We start from the raw sequence: 16,932 nt of genomic DNA on the forward strand, positions 1-16,932 counted from the left end.
CCAAGAAGCAAGAGAAAAAAGCCAATAACCCTTAAAACCAAAAGGCAAGGGTAAATAAAAAGGATCCCAAGGCTTTGAGCATCAGTGGATAGGAGGGCCTAAAGGAATAAAATCCTGGCCTAAGCTGCTAAACCAAGCTGCCCCTAACCATGTGCTTGTGGCGTGAAGGTGTCAAGTGAAAACTTGAGACTGAGCGGTTAAAGTCAAGGTCCAAAGCAAAAGAAGAGTGTGCTTAAGAACCCTGGACACCTCTAATTGGGGACTTTAGCAAAGCTGAGTCACAATCTGAAAAGGTTCACCCAATTATGTGTCTGTGGCATTTATGTATCCGGTGGTAATACAGGAAAACAAAGTGCTTAGGGCCACGGCCAAGACTCATAAAATAGCTGTGTTCAAGAATCATCATACTGAACTAGGAGAATCAATAACACTATCTGAACTCTGAGTTCCAATAGATGCCAATCATTCTGAACTTCAATGGATAAAGTGAGATGCCAAAACTATTCAAGAGGCAAAAAGCTACAAGTCCCGCTCATTTAATTGGAGCTATGTTTCATTGATAGTTTGGAATTTATAGTATATTCTCTTCTTTTTATCCTATTTGATTTTCAGTTGCTTGGGGACAAGCAATAATTTAAGTTTGGTGTTGTGATGAGCGGATAATTTATACGCTTTTTGGCACTGTTTTTAGTATATTTTTAGTAGAATCTGGTTACTTTTAGAGATGTTTTCATTAGTTTTTATGTTAAATTCACATTTCTGGACTTTACTATGAGTTTGTGTGTTTTTCTGTGATTTCAGGTATTTTCAGGCTGAAATTGAGGGACTTGAGCAAAAATCAGATTCAGAGGTAGAAGAAGGACTGCTGATGCTGTTGGATTCTGACCTCCCTGCAATCAAAGTGGATTTTCTGGAGCTACAGAACTCAAAATGGTGCGCTTCTAATTGCGTTGGAAAGTAGACATCCAGGGCTTTCCAGCAATGTATAATAGTCCATACTTTGGCCGCGTTTAGATGATGTAAAAGGGCGTTGAACGCCAGTTCTACGCTGCTGTCTGGAGTTAAACGCCAGAAACACGTCACAAACCAGAGTTGAACGCCAGAAATATGTTACAACCTGGCGTTCAACTCCAGAAAGAGCCTCTGCACGTGTAACATTCAAGCTCAGCCCAAGCACACACCAAGTGGGCCCCGGAAGTGGATTTATGCATCAATTACTTACTTCTGTAAACCCTAGTAACTAGTTTAGTATAAATAGGACTGTTTACTATTGCATTAGACATCCTGGGATGTTTTGTTCTTAGATCATGGGGGCTGGCCATTCGGCCATGTCTGAACCTTTCACTTTTGTATTTTCAATGGTAGAGTTTCTACACTCCATAGATTAAGGTGTGGAGCTCTGCTGTTCCTCAAAGATTAATGCAAAGTACTACTGTTTTTCTATTCAATTCAACTTGTTCCGCTTCTAAGATGTTCATTCGCACTTCAACCTGAATGTGATGAACGTGACAATCATCATCATTCCCTATGAATGCATGCCTGACAACCACTTCCGTTCTACTTTAGATTGAATGAGCATCTCTTGGATCTCTTAATCAGAATCTTCGTGGTATAAGCTAGATTGATGGCGGCATTCATGAGAGTCCGGAAAGTCTAAACCTTGTCTGTGGTATTCCGAGTAAGACTCTGGGATTGAATGACTGTGACAAACTTCAAACTCACGAGTGCTGGGCGTAGTGACAGACACAAAAGAAGGGTGAATCCTATTCCAGTATGATCGAGAACCTCAGATGATTAGCCGTGCTGTGACAGAGCATTTGGACCATTTTCACAAGAGGATAGGATGCAGCCATTGGCAAGGGTGATGCCTCCAGACGATTAGCCATGCAGTGACAGCGCGTCGAACCATTTTCCAGAGAGGATTAAAAGTAGCCATTGACAACAGTGATGTTCTTACATAAAGCCAGCCATGGAAAGGAGTAAGACTGATTGGATGAAGACAGCAGGAAAGCAGAGGTTCAGAGGAATGAAAGCATCTTTATACACTTATCTGAAATTCTCACCAATGATATACATAAGTGTTTTTATCCTTATTTTCTATCTATTTATTATTTATGTTCGAAAACTCCATAACTATTTTATATCCACCTGACTGAGATTTACAAGGTGACCATAGCTTGCTTCATACCAACAATCTCCGTGGGATCGACCCTTACTCACGTAAGGTTTATTACTTGGATGACCCAGTGCACTTGCTGGTTAGTTGTATCGAAGTTGTGAATGAAAAACGATTTATTAAGACGTGCGTATAGAGTTTTTGGCGCCGTTGCCTGAGATCACAATTTCGTGCACCAATTACATAGTCCAAATGGCATCCTTTTGTAGGCAAAGGTGCCAAAAGGGCAAGTGAATGTGGTCTTTTCCTGATCCTCAGGGGCAATGTGAATCTAGAAGTAACCAGTGAATCCATCAAGAAAGAAATAATGGGATTTACCTGCCAAACGGTCCAACATCTGATCGATAAAGGGCTAAGGGTAGTGGTCCTTCCTTGTAGCGGCGTTCAATCTTCTATAATCGATGCACACTCGCCATGCAATTTGTACTCTCTTGGTGACCACTTCACCATCATCCTTTTTAACCACAGTGATGCCCGAATTCTTGGGAACAACCTGGACCGGGCTCACCCACTCACTGTCAGAAATTGGGTATATGATACCCGCATCAAGTAGCCTAGTAACCTCCTTCTTTACCACATCAAGGATGGTTGGGTTGAGCCTCCTTTGCAGTTGCTTAACCGGCCGAGCTCCCTCTTGGAGAAATATATGATGCATGCACTTGCGGGGGTCAATCCCCACAATATCGGCTAGGCTCCAACCGATTACCTTCTTGTACTTTCTTAGAACATCTAGGAGCATCCCTTCTTCTTCACTAGAAAGTTCACTAGCAATAATGACCGAAAACCTTTGGTTGTCCTCTAAGAAAGCATACTTCAAATGAGATGAAAGAGGCTTCAGTTCACTCTTTGCCTCAAGCTAAGGTTCCTTTTCATCAAGCTCACGGAGTTCATTCTTAACAATTTTCTCTTGTTCATCCTCTTGGTCATCCGTTTTCTCAACAATGGGGTAGCATAACTTGTTGTGGTCTTCTTTTTGCACTTCCACTACCACTTCATCGATTACATCACATCGGAGAATCGAATGCTCTTCGGGAGGATACTTCATGGCTTCTTCCAAATTGAACTTGATAGTCTTGTCTTCGACCTCAAAGGAATATGTGCCGGTGAAGGCATCTAACTTGAATTTAGAGGTCTTAAGGAAGGTTCCACCAAGTAGAACAGAGGATGAGCTTCTATTTTCTGTTGGGGGCATTTCAAGGATGTAAAAGTCAACCGGAAAGACTAAATCCTTGATCGCCACAAGTACATCTTCTGCTATTCCGATCACAGTGATCACACTTTTATCGGCTAAGGCAAACTTCACCGCCGACTTCTTTAATGGAGCTAAATTCAACCGCACAAAGATAGAAAGCGGCATGATGCTTACGCAAGCTCCTAGATCACACATACAATCATGAAAAGTGCGCCCACTAATACAACAAGACACCAAACAAGACCCAGGGTCACCACATTTCTTTGGAATAGGCTCCATCAAGGAAGAAATCGAACTACCAAAGGATAATGTCTCCAACTCTCCTATCCTATCCTTGTGTGTACACAAGTCTTTCAAAAATTTTGCATACTTCGGAATTTGTTGGATAGCATCAAGAAGTGTTATGGTTACCTCAACCTTCTTGAACACTTGAACCATGTTCAAATCAAATTCCGGAGTCTTCTTTGCTTTCTTCACCATGGAAGGGAATGGGATAGGAATAGACTCATCCACTATAGCTTTCCTCTTGGGTTCCTTAAGGTTTACGCCATCTTCCTCATGTCTTTTGTCTTCCTCATCTTCTTCATGCAGAGCTTCAACAACCATTTCTTCCTCATGAATGTCTTCCATGACCCTAGGAGGTATCTCCTCCAATGTAGTCCCCGATCGTAGAGTGATGGCGTTGAGACCGCCCTTGGGGTTTTGAAGGGGTTGGGATGGAAGATTAGAAGAGCTTGAGGGTTGGTTGGTGTTATTGTTGGAGGAGGACATGGACATCTTTGAAATCATGTCGGCGATGTTGGCCAATTGAGCGCCTAAGGCATCGAATTGAGCCTTGTTGCTCTCGTCCCGTTTCTCCATAGTGGCTCTAAGCTCATCAACTTGATTGGTGGAAGATGAATAGGTTTGGTTGGATTGTTGTCTTTGGTGTGGTGCTTGGTATTTGGTGTAGTTGTTTTGGTTTTGGTTGTGGTGATTTTGGTTGGCTTGGTGGTTGTTGTTGTTATGGTGGTATTGAGAAGAAGATTGGTTGTTATTGTGATGAGAAGAAGAGTTGTTCCATCTTTGGTTTTGATTGCTCCCTTGTGCGTTATCCCTCCACCCTTGATTTTGATTACTACTATGAGAGTAGTTGTTTTGGCCTTGAGAAGGATAGGGCGGACGGTTGTTGTAATTCACATTGGCCACGACAAGGGCATGCTCCTCTTGAATTTGATGGCATTGATCCGTGTAATGTGTGGTGCTAGAGCACAAACCACAAATTCTAGGAGGGCCTTCAAGTTGAGAAACTTGGGGTGGGGCTTGGATGGATTGGATGGAGTAGTATTTCTTTGATCTTTTTGTATTTGTGTAAGGATAGTGGTCATATGCCCAAGCGCCTTGCTTAAGCTTGCTTCGGAAGGGGATGGTTCTACCACACCCTTGAGAGGATTACTTCTCACCCTTACATGTTGTGTAGCCTCGGCAACCTCATTTATCAATTTCCAAGCTTCTCCCTCCGTCTTATTTTTTGAAAGGGAACCATCACTAAAAGCGGTGAGAAATCTTCTATCTTCTGCACAAAGACCTCTGGTGAAGTAACTAATGAGCAAGTGAGTGTTTAATCCATAGTGTGAACAAGATTCCAATAGCCTCTTGAACCGAGTCCAATACTCATACAAACTCTCTTGGTCCCTTTGCATTATACCCGAGATCTCCTTCCGGATTTAATCAGTTTTCTCCGGCAGAAAGAATTTGTCTAGAAACTCTCTTCTCAAGAAATCCCAATTGGTCACTGTTCACACCCCGGGTCGAGGTGCCCGACCCGGGATGATCAACGACAAAACGACCGACCTGTCTAAGTCTGGAATCCCCGATCTCTTCTTAAAGAGGTCGGCCAAATCAACAATAGAGGCCCAAAGCAGGCCCAAATAAAGGAACTCAACCCAGATCCAAAGGCAACCCAGGCTTAGAAAGGATAAGGGCAGTTCCCTTAAAGATAAAGATGACTTCACTCAAAGATAAGATAAGATAACTATCTTATCCCCAGTAAGGTCATTCCACACTATTATAAATACACTAGAGCACCCAGGTATAATTCATACTCTGATTCTACTAAAAACCTGCTTAATACCCTTGCTAACTTAAGCATCGGAGTCCCTTGCAGGTACCACCACCCTCCGGTGACAAAGGATCAACAGCATCGCCAGTTCAACAAGTTGGACACGACAGCTCCAGCCACCGCCCACAAGCCGGACACGTCATCTCCCACCAGCACAGAAGATCTCGTCCGAGATCGACCTACAGTTTCAGGTGACCCTCGGAACATTGGCGCCGTTGCCGGGGAACCTGGAAGTCATTCCATCACCATGGCGGACAACCTTGACAATGACCACAACTCTGATTTGGAGAACAGAGCACCACATAAGAACGCGGAAGTCACACTAGACGATACTTCTCAACCTAACAAAGACAAGAACTCACCAAACACGGAAGCCATGGAGGCACTTCAGGATCGCCTAAAACAACTCGAAAAAGTGGTAGAGTATCAACTCGAAAAAGGGAGGCTAGGCGACGCCACGACTTAGAGGATAAGCTTCTAAAGCTCGAAGCCGATCTCAAAGCTAAAACTACCCGATCCAGCCACGAAAATAGCTCCCGCAAGGATCAAGACCCATTCACCAAAGAGATTATGAAGGCCAAAATCCCAAAAGATTTCAAACCCCTCGACATGACTCTATACGATGGCACATCAGATCCCAGCCATCATCTCAGTAACTTCAGAAGTAGAATGTATCTTACCGACGCCTCAGATGCGGTCCGCTGCAAAGCCTTCCCGACTACCTTGACAAAGATAGCAATTAAATGGTTCGACAATTTGCCCCCCAGGTCCATCTCAAGCTTTGACGACTTAGCCAAAAAATTTCTAGCTAGATTCTCCACTCAGAAGGATAAAACTAAACACGCCCCAAATCTACTAGGGATCAAGCAAGGAGATCGGGAAAGTCTCTGTAGCTACATGGAAAGATTCAACAAGGCATGTTTGGACATACAAAGTCTACCAATAGAAGCAGCCATTATGGGTCTTATCAATGGCTTACGAGAGGGACCTTTTAGTCACTCCATATCAAAAAGACATCCCACATCTCTAAATGAAGTGCAGGAACGAGCTGAGAAATACATCAACATGTAGGAAAACTCTCGACTAGGAGAGACCTCAAAATCTGGATTCTCCTACTCCTCCCGAGATAAGGATAAAGAGCCCAAGAAAAAAGAAGACCAACATGGAGAAAAGACCAAGAAATACCACAATTACACCCCTCTCCGGGTATCTCTTGTAGATGTCTATCATGAAGTATGCCATACTGAAAAAATACCTCCACCTCGACCACTCAAAAGCAAGAAAGGAGGAGGAAATCGAACAGAATACTGTGAATACCATCGAATCTATGGACATCCCACCAACGAGTGCTTTGATTTGAAGAATGTCATAGAAAAATTGGTAATAGAAGGGAGGCTAGATCGGTACTTAGCTAACAAATTAGATGATCCAAGAAAAAGAAGAAGGGACGAGGAAGTCGGACGACCTGAACGACCACCTCGTACCCTGAAGAGACATGTCCACATGATACACAGAGGATTTGCGGGAGGAGAAATCTCTAGATCATCTCGCAAACGACATCCAAAGGAAGTATATCATGTCGAGGGAGGGGAAGGAGCACCCGACCTCCCCACTATCACCTTCACCAAAGAAGACGCAGCCGGCATCATCCCGGGACATGACGATCCCATGGTCATCACTATCATATTGGCCAACGCCAACCTCCACCACACATTGGTTTTCTAGGGAAGCTCGGATGACATACTGTTCAAAACCGCCTTCGACAAACTCAGCCTAGAGGAAAAAGAACTTAGAGCATATCCGAATAGCCTATTCGAGCTGGGAGACACACCAATTCAACCGCTTGGATACATCTCACTTCACACAACCTTTGGGAAAGGAAACCGGACAAAGATACTCAACATAGACTACATCGTGGTCGATGTGAGTACAACCTACAACACCCTGATAGGTCGGACAACGCTAAATCAACTCGGCGCAGTAGTCTCGACTCCACATCTGTGCATGAAGTTTCCAACCACAGAAGGGATCGCTACAATAAGAGCAGATCAGAAGATAGCACGCCGCTGTTACAACTTACAACGAAAATATGAACCTCAGGGGCAAAGGAGAAGAAATCTACACCATTGAACTCGGGAGAGTTCGAGAGCGGGAAGAACTTCGTCCACAACTTGAAGGTGAGACAGAAAAAGTCCAAATCAGAAATACTTCAGAAAAAATAACTAACATTGGCATAATCCTAAAAGGAGACGTAAAGGAGTCCCTCATACAGTTCTTAAGAGACAATGTCGACCTCTTTGTATGGAAGGCCGCAGACATGCCGGGCATAGACCCTAAGTTAATGTGCCACAAGTTGGCAGTTTACCCAGGATCTCGGCCAGTACAGTAGAGACGTAGAAAACTCAGACCAGAATGATTTCAAGCTGTGGAAGAGCAGGTACAAGCTCTACTGGAAGCAGGATTCATAAGAGAAGTCAAGTACCCACTATGGCTAGCTAACGTCGTCTTGGTGAAAAAATCAAATGGTAGTTGGCGGATATGCACTGACTACACTGATCTCAACAAAGCCTGCCCAAAAGATCCTTATCCACTCCCAAGTATCGACGCTCTGGTGGATGCCTCCTCCGGTTACAAATACCTCTCGTTTATGGATGCCTATTCAGGATACAATCAAATCCCGATGTACCCACCTGACCAAGAAAAAAACCTCATTTTTAACCCCAAAAGCAAACTACTGCTACATCATCATGCCGTTCAGACTCAAAAACGCAGGAGCCACTTATCAAAGATTAATGAATAAGGTCTTCGTAGATCACATCGGGAAAGTCATGGAAGTCTACGTGGAAGACATGTTAATAAAGACACAAAGTAAAGAATCGTTATTGTCCGATCTCACCCAAGTATTCGACACTATAAGAAGGCATGGCATGCGACTTAACCCTGCAAAATGCACCTTCGCAGTAGAAGCTGGCAAGTTCTTAGGTTTTATGCTCACACAAAGAGGATAAATGCCAGGCCATACTCGACATGAAGAGTCCGACCAGCGTTAAAGAGGTACAACAACTCAACGAAAGATTGGCAGCATTGTCCAAATTTCTAGCTGGATCGGCAGTAAGATCTCTCCCCTTCTACGCCACACTGAGGAAGGGAAAGAGGTTTGAATGGACAACATAATGCGAGCAGGCCTTCCAGGATTTCAAAAGGTTCCTGGGACAACCACCTATTCTAACTCAGCCACGGAAAGGAGAACCACTTCTATTGTACCTCACAGTAGGAAATCGGGCAATAGCCTCAGCACTGGTCCGAGAAGGCAACAGTGGACAACAACCTATATACTTCATCAGCAAAGCATTACAAGGGTCCGAACTTAACTATCAAAAAATAGAAAAATTTGCCTATGCTCTCATACTAACATCCCGATGACTTCGCCCATATTTTCAAGCCCACATCATCAGGGTTCGGACCAACCAGCCCATAAAAGGCATTCTACAGAAAACAGATTTAGCAGGAAGAATTTTGCAATGGGCAGTCGAGTTTTCCGAATTCGACCTCCAATATGAAGCTCGGACAGCCATCAAATCACAGTATCTAGCCGACTTCATTGCAGAGTTTATGGACACCCAAGAAATCCCTACAAAATGGAATCTCTACGTAGACGGTTCCTCAAACAAAACCAGAAGTGGCGCAGGCGTGATAATAGAAAGCAATTAGGGAACCAAAATCGAACTTTCCCTCAAATTCGGGATCCCTGCTTCAAATAACCAAGCCGAATATGAGGCACTACTAGCTTATTTGAAGCTGGCTAAGGAAGTAGGAGCTCAAAAGCTTATTATCTTCAGCGACTCACAGGTAGTCACTGATAAACCCCTATTTTATGATTCATCTTGGGCTCAAATTGAGTGTTTTTATCAATTCTTCAACCACTTATTCATATGAATTGAATGGTTTTACTTTCCCTTCCTTATTTTATAATGTATGTGAAAACATGTTTCTTATGCTTTAAAAATATTAAAAATAAGTATCCTTTATTACCATTCAATGCCGTGATCTGTGTGTTAAGTGTTTTTAGGTTTCATAAGGCAGGAATGTCTTAGAAGACAGAAAGGAAACATACAAAAATGGAAGAAAAGCACAAAAAAAGAGTTTTAAAGAAAAGGCAGCGATGCATACGCGTGGACGACGCGGACGCGTGCTTTTAGCAGAACGCAAATGACGCGTACGCGTGACTGACGCGTACGCGTGACAAGGGAAAACTCTAAACCACGCGAACGCGTGACCCACGCGTACGCGTGACGGACGCCACGTGCAGGAATCTGCAGAAAATGCCCTCAGCAATTTCTGGACCTTTTTTCGGCCCAAATCCAAGCCAGAAACACATAATATAAGCCAGAGAATGGGGGAATCAAAGTAGAAAGTGAGAGAACAATTCACACAACATTCATAATTCACAATTATTAGGATTTAGATGTAGCTTTTAGAGAGAGAGGTTCTCTCCTCTCTCTTAGGATTTAGGATTAGGATTTCTCTTATTTTAGGATTGCTTCTACAATCACAGGTTTAAAGTTCCTTTAATTTATTTTCTGCTTTTATTTGTTCCAATGCTTTCACTTGTTAATATTCCTAAGTTGGCTTATGAACTTTTCATGTTAAGATTTGAATATTCTATTTAATGCAATTTGAGGTATTTCGATTAATGATTGTTTTATTCTATTTATGATGCTTTCAATGTAATTTAGATTTATTTTTTCCCCTTTTGGTTTTGGTTAAGTAATTGGTAACACTTGAGTTGTCAAACTCAGCAGTTGATTGAGATTTGGGAATTGCTGATTGATTTGGATCGCTCTAAAGCCAGTCTTTCCACAGGAGTTGACTAGGACTTGAGGATCAAATTAATTAGTCCACTTGACTTTCATTTATTTAGTAAGGGTTAACTAAGTGGGAGCAACAAACAATTCTCATCACACCTAATAAGGATAATCAGGATAGAATTTCCAGTTCTTATACCTTGCCAAGAGATTCTCTTAATTATTAATTTATTTTCCTTGCCATTTAAATTACTTATTCCCTATTTCAAAAACCCAAAAATACACCTTTTTCCACAACCAATAATAAATCATACCTCCCTGCAATTCCTCGAGAAGACGACCCGAGGTTTAAATACTTCGGTTATAAATTTTATTGGGTTTTGTTACTTGTGACAACCAAATTTTTGTATGAAAGGATTATTTCTTGGTTTAGAAACTATACTTGCAACGAGAATTTATTGTGAATTCTAAACCATCAATTTTCAGTTCATCGAAATGGCGCCGTTGCCGGGGAATTGCAAACGTGTGCCTTATTATTGGTTATTGTAAATATTTTATTTTGCTTATTTATTTGTTTTTATTTTTGTTTTTAATTTTATTAGTTACTATGAGTTCTCACCCCGTCGCTTTGAGTTTGGTTCTAATGTTGTTGTAAGGAACGGAAGCTATAACAGGAACATGCATCAAGGTCGAAACAATCACAGATGGAAGGAGCCACGAGGATCTGATCAACTCTTTCGGGAACAACACCTTCCAAGATACCATGGACAACGACCATCCTACAATGCATACCAAGACAATAGTTATGGTGGACCCCTCCGTGACAAACCACCTCCACCAAACTACTATGGTCAAGAGCCATTGCGAGGTGCGTACCAAGATGATAGATATGGTAACCCTTGTAGTTACCAGCAAGCTCCATCATATGCCAATGAACCACCTCCTCAACATAGCTTTGAAACACCATACTCACAAGCCCCCTACCACCATTCACCTCCATATGACCCTAACCCATATCCACCCCAATTCCAATCCTATTACTCCCAAGAACCACCACTTTCCTATGCACCATGTCCATATCCATCGACCCAAGAATCACGGGAGCGTCTCAAGGAAACAGTGGAAAAATTTCATGCAACCCTTCACCAACTGGAGCAAGCGATCAATCGATTACCTTCCCGACGTTCGGACACTCAAGGAACCCCCATGGCTTCCTGTGGGCAATCTAATGAAGAACGTAGCATGAAGGAGATACTAGAAACTCCAATGGACAGTAAGGAGCATGACTTTGAACTGGAACAAGTGAAGGAAGCTGAAATTATCGAAGAAGAAGAATTGATTGAAGACTTAGGAGATGTTGAACCTCTATGGAAATCCAGAATTATGGAGAATTCCGTCAAGGAATTTGCAATTGATGCTAAGGAAGATAGTGCACAGCCCCTGAAGCAGGTATCTTATGAAGAACTAGACGGAACAACTCAAGAAGCGAGTTTTCTTGATAATGATAATCACGAGTCAAGTTCTCCTAGTAATGAACTTGCATCTGCAAGTGAATTCTTTGAGACTGAAGAATCTTCCCCAAGTGAATACGAAGATGATGCAGAGGTAGACTTTTCTCAACCTCCAAATTATGACCTGAGTGATGAGGAAGATATCGAAGACTTTGATCAAGACGTGGTTGCAGTCGAAGAAGTTTGCAGAGAAGTAGAGGAATTCACAGAAGAATACAAGGGAGTAGAGCTTGCGAAACCCCTGAAAACACCTTTTCCAAGGCCATTACCATCCAATACAAACTTCAAGTGGGTAAAATCCTTAGCTTTTATCTTTACTTTTCCACTTGAATATGGTTTGCTTGAAACAGATGGCCAGCTTAGAGCTCTTTGCGGCTTTAAGAGTAAAAGAGAAATGGTTCGCACTCAGAGCTGGTATGCAAGATTCCATGAAGTTCCACACTTCAATTTGAGGTACAAGAATTGGTTTCGAGTTCGATTGAATGGGTCTCAAAAGATGTTTGGTCATCTTAGTGAGAATTCAAATCTCGTACTGCCCGGCTGGAAAAATGTAGATCAAGACAAAGGCGAATACAAAAGCAAGGTTTGGGATCCTGGAATATATTCTGACGTTCAACACCCCGGGAACCTGAACACCTGTTTGAATTTACTCAAAGGCTTTATATGCCTAGTTTGGGACCCCGAAGGCTGTTGGCATTCCAAACAGTGGTGGAGATTTTTAGATGAATTCAAGCACAAGCCACCATAATACGGAGCTCAGCAAATGTCCAACTTAAGGACTTTAACCAAAAGTGCTAGGTGGGAGACAACCCACCATGGTATGATCGTTCCTTTTTCAATTTTTATTTTATTACGTTTTGTTTGTTTTTAATTTTTATTCTATTTTTATTGAACCTGGAATTATTCATAACATCCATACCTGCATTTGCATTTGCACACTGCATATATATATAAAAAAAGAAGAGAGCACCCCATGCGTGCGCATGGGCCACGCGTTGGCGTCGATTGCAAATCAACGTAATAATCCAACGCCCAGAAAGTTAAGCTGGAATCGTGCGGCTGGTATGCGTTAGGCACAATTTGGGCCGCGCGATCACGTAGGTGACGCTAACGCATCACTTTCATTATACCTCTCCCACTCGATCACGTCGGTGACGCAAATGCGTGAACCTTCACTTCACACACACCACCCGAAAGCGTGGGCGACGCGTATACGTCGCTTGGAAATCTTAGCCCCCTAATTGGAAATAGAGAGTTGCGCCAAAACGACGCTGGAATTGTGCATTTAGCACAATTCTGAGCGACGCGTACGCGTGCCCCACGCGTCCGCATCCGCGTCACTTTCATTATCTCTCAATCATGCGATCGCGTTCGCGTCATTGCCTTTTCGCCTCAATCACGCGATCGCGTGACCCACGCGTTCGCGTGGATTCGAATCCACTAACACCACCCATGCGAAACCCTAACCCATTCCGCGTCACTTCTCCCCCCCAACCCCCCTATGCACTCTCTCTTCTCCTCTCCCCAACCACCATACCACCACCATCGCCAACAAGGACCACCGCCACCACCGTCGCCAACCCAGACCGCCGTGCCACCCTCGTCGGAACCACCCCCCTTCTCTTCCTCTCCCCTTCTTCCTCCCCCACCACTCTTCCTCCTCCACAAGTCCCGCCCCGTCACCGAGCCGCCCGAGTGCTGCCGCCAAATCCCAGGACCTCCGGCCAACCACCACCACCACCATACCACTCACCCCTCGCCCCCTTCCTCTCTTTCCCCCCATAACCCCCTTCCTTCACTAAGACCACCACACCACCACCCTGCCTTCACTGAACCGCCGCGGTGACCGCCTTCCAGCACCACCGATCACTACCACCACCATCTCTCTGATTCCATATTCCATACCTCTGCACACCAGGTTCTGCTAAACAGTGATTCCTCTTTCCGTAGTTAGTTAGTTTTTCAAATTATGTTCAAATTAGGATAGTTAGAGATGCATGATCGTAGTGGATTTTAGGTGGTTAGGTAGCTAGGATGTGATTAGTAGATTTAGGCCTGATAATTGCCCCATTCTTGTTAATTGTTTCATCTGTTTCGCAATTTGAATTTGTTGTGATGATAATGTTGTTCATATGTTGCTCTTTACTATTCTTTTATGCAGATTGAGTTTGTTTATTTTGAATTCATGTAAATTACTATTTGTTACTCTTTTCTGCACTATTTTATTATCATATGAACTGTTTTTGCTATTTTTTATTACCCGGGATTGTTCAATTTTTAGACGAAATGCTGCCCAATTTTTTTAAGCAAATTGTTTCACTCAACTACCATTCATGAATTAGTTTTGGAAATTTCCAATTTTGCACTAAATGGTTTCAACCAAAACAATTCATGAATGCACGGGCTAGCTTTCTTATTTTCTGATTCCCTTATTCATTAAACAACATTATTGATGATTTCACTTTAATTTTGCATTTCTTTTCTTTAACTAATCATCAATAATCTGCAATATTTACTTGAATGTGAGTTACTTGTTATTCATATTTGTGCAATTTTTAGTTAATTGGAAACCAACACACCATGCCACTTACTTTAACTTCATCTTTAACTCTTAACCACTTTTAACTTTCTAACTCTTTAGTTTTCAACTAACCACTTTCAAACCACTTCAAGGCATGATGCCTGCTATTCCTGATTAACAAGAATTCTGCATATTATTGATTTTGGATTGTGATTTTTACTCTCGGACTTTTTATTTGCATAAAGTCCAAAATTTACTTATATTTAACTCAATTCATGCTTATATTGCTTTTTTATTCATCTTTTGCCTATATGCTTTTATTGATAAATTCCTATTTGCTTACCTGTTTTCTTGCTTTAGTTCTTAACCTGTATCCTGGAATTTCTGCTTTTCAGGATGTCTAACCCTAAAAGCAAAAGAAAGGGCAAAGCAACCACTGGCAAAAGGAAAAGAGGAGAATCCTCTACCTCTATTTTGGATATCCTCCATGACGATTCCTGGCGGGAAAAGAACTTTACCCCGCAGGAAAAGGCTGATCAGTTACTGCCTGCCACAGACCCTGTCAAGTTTGCCAATAGATACTGTGAGCTAAAGTATCCAGTTTTTGCAACTTCCAGGAACCTATACCTAGAAAGGACCCTCAAAATTCTAGAAGAACTCAAACAATACACTTGAGTACAAATTAAACAGAGAGGCTGGTTCTTCTTGGAAAGAAACCTGACTAAAGTCAACTCATCCTGGGTCAGAGAATTCTACTGTAACTACTTCAAAATGTCCCTGGATGCAGTACAGCTTAGAGGAAAGCAAATTTTGATTACTGAGGAAGCCATTGAAGAAATCTTCTAACTTCAGCCTAAGTCAAATCAGCCAGACGGTTACCAAAAGACTGAGGAGGATATGAGATTCATGAGATTTGACTGGGACGCAGTCAAGAGGACTATAGCTCTTGATCCTACTGTCCCATGGGTCGTGAGCAAGTCCACAGTGGCCCCGAAGGGAATTAAGCTCATTTATCTGAATGATGAGGCTCGGCTTTGCAGCAGATTCTGAGTAACTACGTGATGCCGAGCACTCATAAGACTGAGGTGCCAGCTGCTATGATTACCCTCATCTGGTGTGTGATGAAGGGAAAAGACTTATATCTTCCCCACTTTATCCGGTATTACATGGCCAGGGTCCATGTTAGAGGCACTCTCCCCTTTCCCTACTTGATTACTCAACTAGGCCACCGAGTTGAGGTGCCCTGGGAGCTAGCAGATGAGAAGCCAACCGCCGCCGACTACAAGAAGATCATCCCTCACAGCAGGAAATTTCAGGCTTTGAACTACAGACCTCCATTTCTCACTGCCTCTGCTGAGGCGGCCACATCTTCTGCTGCCCCTTCATCTAGTGCTGCACCAGGCACCACCACAGTACCTCCACCTGCTTCAGTGCCCATTTATCACCTCGTGCACCGATTCTTCGCACGCCTGGATTGTATGGAGTGTCGCAACAAGCAATGCTATGAGCACTTAAAGTTGATGATCCGATCCGACAGTGACATCCCTTCCGAGCCCGACACCCCTTCTGAGCCATCTGATGCGGAGGCGGACGATCATGAGGAGGCTGCACAGAGAGAGGCTGAGCAGGCAGGACCTGAGCAGGCTGCACCACATCATGAGGAGCCCCATCAGATACAGCCGGCTGATCCAGAGATCCCTCTATGGATAGAGCCTCCGCTTCAGTAAACAGACCCTCTGACCCTCATACAGACTGCAGAGCCTCAGATCACCACAGAGACACCTACAGCACATCCTTCCGGAGATGCCACTTCTTCACACACAGTTTGATTGAGCATCGAGGACGATGCTATTATTTAAGTGTGCGGAGGTCGCCATCTCCGGCGAACTTTATTTTGGTGAACCACTTTTCAGACTCTCTTTTATCCTATTTTGTTTATTTTCTGTATTTTTATTTTTATTTTTATTTTTATTTTATCTTATCTTATTTATCTTTCAGTACTTGCACATTTTTCTTTTACTGTATTTTTACTTTATTTCTGCATTTTGCACTTTGGTTTATATATATATCTTAGATACTTAGTTTAGTTTGCACTTTTAGCTCATTAGTTGTGATATAGAATATATGGATTAATTAGCTTAGTTTACCCTATTAGCATATGATGAATTGGTTTAATTGAAAATAAAAAGAGTAAACAAGAAACTTTTAGTTTAACAGAATCACAACAATCCACACGCTATATATATATATATATATATATATATATATATATATATATATATATATATATATATATATATATATATATATATATATATATATATATATAGCAATAAATGTTGGTTAATTGACAACATTTTTTAAGGAAAATACTTATTTTATAAAAAGCCATTCTAAGATTCACATTGAGTTGAATGGAAACTCTTGATTTCTTTAAAAAGCCATTCTAAGATTCACATAACTGATATATAGTTTTTGAGCCAGAGAACACACAACCCGTGAGTTTTTGAGCTTAATTGTTTGGTTACATTCAACCATAAATTTCATTCCTGTGTGTTTCGCACTTCTTTTCTATGCTTGTAATCTAAACTTTGTTTCAACCTATATGTTTGATGAGCGGATAATT

Source organism: Arachis ipaensis, chromosome B8 (genome assembly GCF_059453495.1).
Source record: "Arachis ipaensis isolate K30076 ecotype BB chromosome B8, ASM5945349v1, whole genome shotgun sequence".
NCBI classification, from domain to species: domain Eukaryota; kingdom Viridiplantae; phylum Streptophyta; class Magnoliopsida; order Fabales; family Fabaceae; genus Arachis; species Arachis ipaensis.